This window comes from Crinia signifera, chromosome 6 (assembly GCF_055691185.1).
Source record: "Crinia signifera chromosome 6, ASM5569118v1, whole genome shotgun sequence".
Classification (NCBI taxonomy): Eukaryota; Metazoa; Chordata; class Amphibia; order Anura; family Myobatrachidae; genus Crinia; species Crinia signifera.
Genome location: NC_139222.1, coordinates 228,991,123 through 229,000,493, shown reverse-complemented (window position 1 = coordinate 229,000,493; position 9,371 = coordinate 228,991,123). Strand labels below are relative to the sequence as shown.

The window sequence follows — 9,371 nt, the reverse complement described above, 5'->3', positions numbered from 1 at the left end:
GTGGTTTGCTTTAATGAGACCGTTTTTGTCCGAGGAAGACCAAAAAATTCACCTCTTTGGTCTGGAATTATTTTTATCCAGATTCGGACAACAATTGTATCGCCATATGTAGCTTATGTAGCCTAAGCAGGGCTAAGGCCATTGGCCACCTAGGGTCCAATTTACACCACATAAAGGTGGGTGGGAGGACAATTCCATCTTGTACCTCTTCTTTTTTTTGGCATTATGTGCTCTTTGGGGCATAGTTTTTCAAACTGCCATCCTGTCTGCTGCTGTTTCGCTTAGCATAGTCATCCAGCTACATCGGTGCAACCTATTGGCCTAAAAACAACATTGTGAAGTGTGAGGTATTCAGGATAGACTAGAAATGAGTGGAAATTAAGGAGTGGAGTTAAGGTTAATAATAGCGTAGGAGCTTGTACTTCATTTAAGCTGACCTCTCTTTCTCTCCCCACCATCGTATTACTGTCCATAACCAACTCTGCTTTCATTTACCTCACCAGGCCTCACTTTTGCCATTTTACCACTGAGCATTTTTCAATAAAAATAAAGACATCAACAAGCAAAATATATTTCAAAAATAAATTCAAGTTTTTAGTTCAAGATAAATGTATTTTTTTTTTTTACTCTGCAGTTTAAAATATTGAATTCTGGACTGGGGTTGGTTCATCATTTTTTACTAACTTGTCCTATTATACCCCTTTCACACCAGACAAAATTCCCGGGTTGGCCCTGGGAACAACTTGCGACTAGCCCTGGTGTGAAAGGTTCCCAGGCCAAATTCCCGGGAAAATTTGCAAGGATGTCTACCCTGGTGTGAAAGGGATATTAGAGGAACAAGATGGCATTATCCTTGTGATTCACAGAGAATCATCTCTCAGCACTCAGGAGAGGAAAAACCCCGTGTGGAGGAACCCTCTGGGGACCCATCGCTGAAGGACTGCCCATCCCTCTGGGCATTAAGAGGCTATGCAGAGTGTGCCTAATCTACCCAAACACATACCCTGCATAACTTTTCTGACTGGCGAAGCATATCTGAATTTGGATGGGGCACATATGTCCATGGTGAGAGATCTAGAAAATAGAGAGGGAGAGAGACTGGTAAAACCGGTAGGGGACAGTGAAGGAAAAAGAAAGAATGGATAAAAGAAATAGAAAGAAATAGAAATAAAAAAAAATAGAAAGGCAGAACAAAATAAATAGAAAGAAAGGATGAAAAATATAGAAAGAAAGAAATTAAATGAAAACTCCTGCTAGTGAGCTGTGTATTGCCAAGTCCCTGGATCTGCATGAGTGAGACAGTAATAGCATAGTAACCATTATGACATCCCAGCATGATCTCACAGATCCAACCAGACAGGCCAAGACTGGTTTGATGCCCTGTTGTCTTTTATATGACTGACTTGTGTGACTTCAATCCTTAATATTACATTCATTCTAAAAAATGTAGCCCATTGTCGCCCAGACTGTGATCAGCATAGATCTTTCTAACCTTTGATGGCATAGTTTGTCAATCTGCCGAATAGCCAAGGCCTTGTTAAGCAACTTCCCCCAGCGACTTCACAGCTTTGTGCTCTTTGAACTGGTCCTGGATCTAAAAATACAGAGGAAACAAATGTGTGAGATCCCCCTGTATTTAAAGAAGTAGCTCTAGGCTCTTGGTCCTGTTGGCCGTAGCATTACCCCCAACTAGTCAGCCCTGGCCGGGGTTTTCCTGGGGGAATGGGGATCCAATTTAAACATGCTTGGAAAAACTAAGGATCAAAGGGGTTGAGATTATACCTAAAGGATAAAAAAGGAGCAGGCTAGATGGACCTAGTAATGCATGAAAGTGAGGATGAGTAGGCGGTGGCCCCATTACTAGAGAGAAAATGGGGTTTATTATGAAGTTGGGAGTTCTATTGAAGATGGGATATTACCCATAGCAACCAGAATCTGCTTCCTATTTAATTAGAACCTTCTAGAAGATAATAGATAGGATCTGATTGAACATATCAATAGCCCATCTTAGATAGACCTCCGATCTTAGTAAATATACAGTACCCCAAAGTGTCCAAATATTGATAAATATGTCAGGCTGCTTAAGGACCTCTCCTCACTTCATAGTGCTTGTTTTTCCCCCACACAAAGGGGGGAATTTACTAAAGGAAATTTGTAAAAAATAGGTGTAAAAATAGGTGTATTTGTATCGAGAAATACACTTATTTTTGACATTTACTATCCCGAAAATACGGCAATTCGTATTCGTATTGATGTGCTATCAATACGAATACGAATTGCCGTATTTTCGGGATAGTAAATGTCAAAAATAAGTGTATTTCTGGATAAAAATACACATATTTTTACACCTATTTTTTACAAATTTCCTTTAGTAAATTCCCCCCAAAATATCTTTTTGAAATATAAGATGTATGGGCTTTACACCTGGCAATGATTGACCGTTCACCACAACCACGTTTTCAAACACTAATTCAAATTGAAATGCTTTTCTTTCAGCCACTGTGAGATCTAAGAGCAGCACTAGGGGAAGGTTTGACACATGTTTATTAATGCCAGATAAGTCCACGTCACCATCGTTATCAGCCATCCTTTCACTAGAATCTAATGCAAAACTCAGTCAATATGATGAGTCAGGTTGGTCCATACTTCCCCAATATGGATGGCACATTTCTGGGACAAGTCTTTGTTCTTTTTCTTCACATCCCATCTAGGATAACTGATTGGAGTAATGCTGCTAAACACAGGTGTATGGGTGATCAGGGACTCGCCAGTCACACTGCCCATGTGCATGTAGCGAAGGTTATACAAATGCTTGTGGTGTGTGAAGGAGGCTTTGACTGTAGGCTGCCCGGCTGGCACTGTAGCACCATGTACATATAGTTACATTGGCACAGCCATCTGGCAGTCACCTTAAGATCTTTACCCCCACAGTACATCAAGACAGGTGATAGCTAACAAGCATGGAATAAATTAGGCCTTCATTTAAATACTCAGCTGCAAGGCATCCCACCCCCCACCCCACACACACAGATACAGGGGGCAGGATGTAATGAAATTCGGCGGACATGTGGGGTGCTGGCCGAACTCAAACTTCTTTTTAAAAAAAAAGGTACAATCATTTTTAAGGCATGGTTTTGCCTTAGGAGTTCGGCCTGTACATCTGTTGCTTGGACTTCATTACATCCCGCTCAGGGCATGATGTATCAATAAAAAAATAAAATGCAGTAAACAACAGGAAATTGGGTTTTCTGGGGTTTGCCTCAATACATATAGGATATGATACTGGTTGATTCGGTAAGCTGCGAAAATCGCAGCTTACTGAGTCCCAGAGTGCCCGCCCCGAATAATACCCGCCCCTCCGCCACCGTATCCCCTCCCATGAAAACACATCCCCTCGCATGTGCCTGCAGCAGGAGAAATAATTTGATGGTCACAAATATATGTGATATGATGTCAGTGGGCGGCAGACACCTAGGGCCGGCGCCACCACTAGGCAAATCTAGGCATTTGCCTAGGGCGCCGGCCACTGGAGGGCGGCATTTTGCCCCCGTGCCGCGGGGGTACTTGTCCTGCGGTGCTGTGTATTTAAAGCTGGCGGCGGAGGCAGCGAGGGGTCCCTGCAGTCAATAAGAAATAACGAGCGCTATCCGCCGGGCTATGCGGAAGCGCTTCTGTTGTAAAAAACACTGTCCGCACGCTGATTGGCTGAGATTCAGCCAATCAGCGTGCACCGTGCGGCCAGTGTTTTCACAACAGAAGCGCTTCCGCATAGCCCGGCGGATAGCGCTCGTTGACTGCAGGGACCCCTCTCTGCCAACGCCGCCAGCTTTAAATACACAGCGCCGCAGGACAGGTACCCCCCCCCCTCCCCCGGCACTGGGGCGCCCCCACCCCGACTCGCCTGGGGCGCTCCGGTGCCTTGCACCGGCCCTGCTGACACCATGTAGACTGGGGTAAGAATAGTTTCCTTCAACAGGTACCCATATGGATTATCTACTAGAGAAGGTGTCCGATACCTACGTGTCAAGGTAGGTAAGTGTCAGTATGTAAGGGTATGTATGGGTATTTGTGTATTTTCACGGCGCCCGATATATCAGATGCAATATCAGCCGATATATCGATGCAATCTGAACCGATTTTTGACCTGTTCATTTATATAGTGTGGCCAGCGCAGTAATCTGCGTCCCTGCACCACACTATATAAAATCAATTCCAAGCATAGTGGATAGTGGGGTTATGAACAGGTCAAAAATCGGTTCTGATCGCATCGATATATTGGCCGATATCGCATCCGATATATCAGCCAATATCGCATCCGATATATATTGGGCGCCGTGAAAATACACAAGTACCGATGTATATAATAAAGTTATACTTTACTGGGGTGTCAGTGTGTGTTTATTTAACTATTTGTACTATTGTGGAACTACAAGCTCCAGTGGGCCCTTTAATGCCCTGTATGCTTGCTGGAACTCAACAATAAATGACAATTTTTTTTTTATTTTTTACACAAAGGCTATCAGCCCAGTGCCCACCCCCTTGTATAAAAAGTTTCCCCCGGCTGTGGCATTACCCTGCTGGCTGGTTGGGCCCAGTGCTGGTTTTCAAAATACGGGGAACTCCTACTCCTTTTGTCCCCCGTGTTTTGGGAACCAGGACCGGCCCTTGTGCATGGTGTGTCACAACCACCATGTGATGCTGTGAACTCTGCCTGGGCCTTGCTGGACACGCTGCCTGGAGTGTACTGCACACACTTCCTGGTTCTGAAACCTGTCGCCTTCCCTGGCGGCGGCCATCTTGTTGGTTTCTCCAACCAGGCTGCACTACCAATTACCTTCAGCCAATTACAGTGCAGCTCTCCTTTTAAATACTGACCAGCTGGGCCAAACAGTCAGTCAGTACAATGATATTTTAAAACATTTTGTTTTACACTGCATTCTGATAAGATCTGACTGATCATATTTGTATTTAGCGGCCGTGCATAAGGCCACCTATACCATCGGGAGAATATGAATCAGTAAATAGGGCAGATTAGTAAATCTGCTCTATTTACACATTGTATTTTCCTGGAAATGGGAACGACACCGGTCGTATGAATTTGTACCCGGCATTGGTCATATTCCAGCATCTTAGTAAATTTCCCCCAATGCAGTCACCTGCTTTACCCAAAACTGTAGCACTTGCTCCTCTGAGGCTCACATAGGGCGAGGTAGCAAGGCTCTGCACTCCTGTAGATATTATAGGAAAAGGTTCTCTAGACCAATGGTTCTCAACCTTGGTCTTAAAGTACCCCCAACAGTTCACGTTTTCTAGGTCACCCGGCAGGTGTACAGATACACTCATTACTCACTGACACATATTAAAAGATCAACAGCTGGAACTAATTATTTCACTTGTGCTTCTGTGTAAAGACATGGAAAACATGCACTGTTGGGGGTGCTTGAGGACCGAGGTTGAAAACCAGTGCTCTAGACCAGGCATGGCCAAACTATGGCCCTCCAGCTGTTGTGAAACTACCCATCATGCCTTGCCACAGTTTTACTATTAGGGAATGCTAAAACTATTGCAAGGCATGCTGAGATGTGTAGTTTTACAACAGCTGGAGGGCCACAGTTTGGCCATGCTTGCTAACAACCTCTTACAGTATATGATCTAAAAAAAATATATACAGTATATGTATATAATGTACATTATATGTTAGCAGTAATGATTGCATAGTGCACCTGCACCCCCGCCCCTTTTTTTTTTGTTCATGTAGACATGCCTGGGGCAATATTAACAGATGACTTTAACATTTTCTGCAGCCTCTCAATTGCTGCTTTCTATAGGACCATGGTGAGTCTATGCAGGAACCTTGAGTTGGTGGTGGCAGCCTTGATTGTCCAGCAAATAAAGCATTTTTTACCAGATGGACAGCATATGTATTTAGGATAAGGCCCAATTTAGGCAGACCCATTAAGCCAGAAGCTGAGGAATTCCATGAATACTAATACCCCTTTTAGACATACTACCAGGGAATTACCCGCCATTTTGACTGCTGGGTCATTTTCCCAGGTGCAGCCTGCACCCTTTCACACTTAAAGCATCAACCAGGTGAAGCAGTTCTACCCAGTACTTTGCTGAAAAACCTGTGCTTTTCTTATGTCTGAAAGGGTCAACCCGGGTCTTAAATCCCGGGTCCTCAACCCAGGTAAAAAGAAGGGTCGGAGACCTAGGTTTTAACACCCGGGTTGACCCTTTCAGACATACCAAATTCCCGGGTTGATGCGCGTTCATGTGCAAAAACCTGAGATTTTGCCGTATGATTGCCGCCACTGCAAAAACCTGGGTTTTTGTTACCTTATTTATTTATTAACAGATTCTTATATAGCGCACACATATTACACAGCACTTTACAGAGCATAGTTATGAGCAAAAACACATACCGAATTACAGTACAAGACAGTTTAGGACAAGTACACGGTTAATATGGATAGTTGCATCAGGGGACAGGACACTAAAGCAATCATCAGGGTGGCAGAGGTTTATTTATTCTAAGAAAGGCACATGAGGAGAGAGGGCCCTGCTCGTGAGAGTTTACATTCTAAAGGGGAGGGTTAGACAGACAGGGGTGACACAGAAGGGAAATAAGTGGGCATAAACAGTAGGTTAGGATGAGAGATGGTCAGGTTTTATGCTGGAGGGTGGGAAGAGGTCAGCTTAGTCTTTGATATTTTAAGTCTAAAAAAGCGCTGGGTCATCCAAGAGTAGACAGCAGAGAGACAGTTGGAGATATGAATGAGGATAGAGGGAGAGAGATCAGGAAAGGAGAGGTAGATTCCAGTATTATCAGCATAGATGTTATAGTGGAAGTCGAGTGAGCAAATAAGCTCACCCAGAGAGGACATATAGAGATAGAGAAGAAGAGGGCCACCTGGTTTTTGGTGGAGCACAGATCATCTCAGCTCTACAGACCCACTGCACCTTACACCCGGGAAATTCATGTGTCTGCCCCGTTCACACTGATTCCCCTGGTCTGCCTGTCAACGAGTGTGTGGAATCTAAGAGCAGCTTTGATTAACTGTTGAAAAAGTATCTTTGATTGGCTGTTTAAAAAAGCAGCTTTGAGCAATGCAATAAGCTTGCTTTTTTGCATCTTGTGAGAAAAACCCGGGTCTAACCTGTTCACACTGCCATACACCCGTGTATTACCAAGGAAAAACCATGCAAAAAACCTGTGTGAAATTACCGGGGCATTACACCCGGGAATTTCACTCACACCCGTTCACTCTGAGACACAACACTGGAAATTACCTCTTGCCCTGGCAAATACCCGGGTTTTTGCAGCAGTGAGAACGGGGTATGAAAGGGGTATGTGACTGGCAGGTTTATATCCCAGTATATAGTCACTTTAAAATTAAGTGTTTAAGAGAATCTCCTCAATATTAATAATAATAATAATAATAATAATAATAATAATTGTATTATTCGAATATAGTGTGAATTAAGGGTTTTTGAAAGATTATATTTATCTTCTACAGTTGTCTGCTTTGCTAAGTGCATTGTTAACAGTTTCTTTGTTACTGACAGGGCGTGTGGTGTGATATTCTGCCACCAGAATGTCTCTCTAAAAAATTGATATTTTGACTGTTGACATGCTCAATATTGACATAACATTCATGTCGGCATTCTCACCAAATAATGTGACAGGATTGGTATGGCCGTAACTAGGTGTGTGCCATCGGTGCCTTGCCCACAGCGAATCTGTACTGTGGGCGCAGATTTATGTGGAGAACCCACTAATTGATGGAGAACAAGAAAATAAAAATGATGTGGTATGATTGTTTATTTGACTGAGACTTCAAGAACAAAGAGGAAGTGAGAATCACCAGATGTTCAAGAATCTAAATATAAAGTATTACACAAGAACTGAAAACGTTTCTTCATACTGTAGATATGATTCTGCTTAGTGATGTTCTAGATGTAAAATAAATATAGAAATTATGGGCACATGTATGTTTCTTTGTAGTTTGGTAAACAATAGTGTAGATTGTGTACACATTGTAGGCTATACCACCAGTGGCGTAACTAGAAATGTTGCCCCCCCATACAAGTTCATGTGATTCTTTCAGCTCACTCAGACTGTGGCAGCCTTTATAATCAATCTAAAGCATACTTGCCTACTTTTGAAAATGAGTTTCAGGGAGATTATATTTGGTAATAGACTTTTGCACAGCACCCCATTGAGGGGGCATGTCATGCTCCACCCAAAGGGCGTGTCTAGTTTCATATATGGAGAGATTGTGAAAAGAGATGGTACTTCTGTATTAGCCGGGCGCCCATTAAGCAAATAGCTTAGTGGGTGATTCTGCGTACGAAAATCGCATCGCATTGCATGCGTTTTTGCATGCGATGCGATCGCAAGTGATGAGATATTCCTATGTAATTTATTCAATGCTCTCTGGCCTTGGGCGGTGCGATGAGATCGCATCGCACCTCCGGCAAAATCACATGCGATCACATGAGATTTTATAGGGTGCGATGCCATTTAATGTAGTATACACTTGTATGACATACAATGGGATTTAGGCACCCCCCCCCCCCACTATCCACACCACCCTGAAGCATGGCGAGCACAGCGAGCCCCGTGAGAGGTGGCGTAACGCGTCCTCCCGACCTTTTCATACTCCCACTATCCACGTCGGCGTGGAGTTGTTTTTATATAGTGTGGCGAGCGCAGCAAGCCCCGTGAGGGGAAGCGAATTACGTTACATGTATTCCGCGTCCGCTCACCACGCTTCGGAATCCGTGGCTCGCTGCGCTCCCCACACTTTATTACATCGACTTCACGCCGACGTGAATAGTGGGGGTATGAAAAGGTCGGGAGGATGCGTTACGCCGTCGCTCGCCACGCTTCGGGGTGGTTTGGATAGTGTGGGGGTGCCTAAATCCCATTGTATGTCATACATATTTCCTTATGGTGCCGTACGTATGCTAATTGGGCGCCTGGCTAATACATAAGTACCAAAGAGATTGTGAACGTGGCACCTAGAGGCGTGGGTGCGCACTGCTACATCTGAGAGGAATCTTTTAAAATGACTTTTATCCAAATGTAGATGAGCCTCAAAGCAGTTAGTAAGAGCTACTATAGTGTTGGAAAATGGCGCTGATGATTCAATGTAACCATCTATTTCTCATTACTTTTCCCCAAAAAAATGTAACAGTGTAATGTGGACTTGGTGAAATGAGGGAGATTGCTAGACTAATGAGGGAGAGAGGGAGATTGCTGCTATTTCAGGGAGTCTCCTGCAGAATGCAGGAGGGTAGGCAACTATGATCTAAAGCCTCACTGTAATATGCTTTACTGTGAGGATTTAGGTTGATTGTACAAC

General features: G+C 43.8%; 1 protein-coding gene across 2 annotated transcripts in view; it reads right to left on the bottom strand.

Annotated features, from left to right (window-relative positions):
* Positions 1–622: 622 nt before the first annotated feature.
* LOC146009057 (uncharacterized) overlaps positions 623–9,371 on the bottom strand; it is a 77,322-nt gene continuing 68,573 nt past the window's right edge. For both annotated transcript variants that reach the window (XR_014444605.1, XR_014444604.1), the window contains 2 exons: positions 1,493–1,594; positions 623–1,074 (listed from right to left, as the gene is read on the bottom strand). The gene's annotated coding sequence lies outside the window, so the exon portion shown is untranslated. The remainder of the gene's footprint in view (positions 1,075–1,492; positions 1,595–9,371) is intronic.